This window comes from Bactrocera latifrons, unplaced genomic scaffold, assembly GCF_001853355.1.
Source record: "Bactrocera latifrons isolate USDA-ARS-PBARC rearing strain unplaced genomic scaffold, ASM185335v1 scaffold_155, whole genome shotgun sequence".
NCBI lineage: Eukaryota > Metazoa > Arthropoda > Insecta > Diptera > Tephritidae > Bactrocera > Bactrocera latifrons.
The window spans coordinates 302,813-305,441 of NW_017535019.1; positions in this window are offsets into that span (position 1 = coordinate 302,813).

A 2,629-nucleotide genomic window follows, 5' to 3' on the forward strand; every position below is an offset into this window, starting at 1 on the left:
AAAAAATTAAATTTTAAGTGATTTTATTGAATATTAAAACTTTTATTTTTTTCCTAAAGGGAGCTTATATCCGTATAAAAAGCATCTACAAATAAAGCTTATGGTAAAATATTTTTATTGGTGTTGGCCTTCATAGTAAAAAATTTGTACACAAGTTTGGATTTGCAGGCCAATGAGAGTGTTTTCTTTGCATTACGCTTAATTAACCCTCAGATAATGTTGAACTGACAGYCGAGTTTCAAATCAACGTGGAAAACGTACTTGAATTGAGAAAATGAAATCAAAGTGTCTCAAAGTTGATTGTTACTCCAGCTAAGTACTAAACATTTAAATATTGTTATGTACATGTAATCGCATAACTAGTAATCCATTAAGTAATTCATATTTAATACCACTGAGTACAAGCATTTGAAAACCCCCTAGGCATAATAAACACTAAAATATTTTAAAGCGCTTTTCACTCCTAAGGGTTAAATGATTTAAGTAAATATTCCTACTTCCCTCTTTAGCAATTATGAGTGTCGCAATTACTTTATCAGCATGGAAATAAATTAAATTTCTCTAAAAATACACACAAGGCGTTAGGTACTTAAATTTCCAGGAACTACTTATGAAAATATGCACGAATGTGCGCTAAATCATATCAGATACGTGACATACATTTCTAATAAGTTGAAATTAACTAGCCGTTGTCTAAGTGTTTGACGATTTTATCATTGACAAGCACTTGATTTCGCATCTAAAATTATACTTGCTGATTTTGTTTTGTCATTTTGGTTGGGGTTTTTTGCACTTCCTGTCCGAATAAGTGACTCAAGGGAAGTAAATGACTCAAGTAGTTGTTCCATTGATAAAATGTATTAGAAKTGTAATTTAATGTGATTACTTTCAGATAATTGTTAGTAATTCTCTTCTACGTTTATTAATATCTAATTAAAGAAAGTGATTTCATTGCCGGTTTGAAGGATTATCAGAATTTTGGAAATTTTCTGTCAGCAGCTTCGAACAGTTGCTTCGCATTCACACGCATTCGCTTAGTTACTGCTTGATATCTGAGTTTTTGAGATATCGAGCTGAAACGTAGCACAGGTCTGTAACTCATTTCWTAGCTGATCGAGTAAACTTTAGTCTTCGTTGGAAAAACTTGTGTACTAGCCAAGATGTTTTCACGAAAWTTGGCACAGCTTATTGTCARAAGYAGTGCTACAATCTCGAAACAAATTATTTAGATACGAACAACTACAACATAGAACTGCCATATATACTGATCAAAATTAAGAAATAACAGCTTTTTACACTTTTTTTTATCCTATAAAAAATGTGCCTATATAGGGTATTATAGTTATGAAGCAGGCGAAGTTAAAGTTTTTTCTTGACCATGATCTTTCTCGCACATTATTGCCGTACTGGATCCACTTTTCGTTTTCTCTTACCATTCGCTTCAGAAGTGGCTCGATTTCATTTCGTTTCAGCAAAGAAGCGCAGATGTTACATCGGTCCATTAAATTTTTCACAGACAATTCATGTGGCTGTAGCCAGCCTTGTTTAAATKGTTCAAAACCATTTGATAATGAATTTTAAGTTCCTTAGCAATATCATGGTTGCTTATGTGACGGTCCTGGTCAATCTTTTCCACTGTTTCATCCACTTTTTCAATGAAAGGTCGAAAAGAGCGAGGTACATCTTTCACATTGAAATTTCCAGAACAGAAGCGAGTGAACCATTCTTGTGCTACACGAATTGATACAGCATCGTCTCCGTAAACTTCGCAAATTTCATTGATGGCTTGCGTAGCACTCAACCCTTTTTTTATACAAAATTTCAAAATATAGCGGGTTTCTTCATTATTTTCACTCATTTTTGAACAAATGTAACTATTTTTCAACAWCCCCGAAYTTARTTTTTTTTAAATTAAATTAAATGWRGCTTAAATGAAGGTTAAAATCTCACCTTTCMARCACTATGTGGTATGACGCAATGTGATTGATAGCACTGGAGATATACGACTGCATCGACATCTATTGACAAAMCACGAAAAAACTTTTTCGACTACCAATAMTAAATATGTRTTTACTAATCTGATCAACGCAGTGTGACACTTCACATTGATTGAGATGTACCTTTGGTAAGGAAATTACATAAAGAATTATGACWTTTCTCGTGACATCATGTGATGTGGCATCAAGTTTTATGTACATCACGTGATCTTTAATGATGTGATACATTTATAAAGTGGTGATATTTATAAACAAAAATAGTAGGGAGGTGGCGGAAAGTGGCGCACGATATGACTTCACATCCCTTCAATATCGCGTGATGTCACATTAAAAGTTGTAAATTTTAATGAAAGTATATTTATCTTSTGATGTGACGTCTTTATGTCTTTTAGTGATTCCAAAGTCATACCACAGGAACAGACGACAAATATATCAAGAATTTTAAATAAAGAATGTGTATGTCCGAATTTTTCTTTTGACCTGTTGGTAATTCACCCAAAAGAATCTAAGATATAGTCGTGTTATCTTTTCTGGCAACCATTTCTTTGAAATCATCTGGCCGTAGAACAACTATATACTCTTATGTACCAGGAGCGTTCCAAAGTAAACGCTTTAAAAAAAAAAAAAAAAAA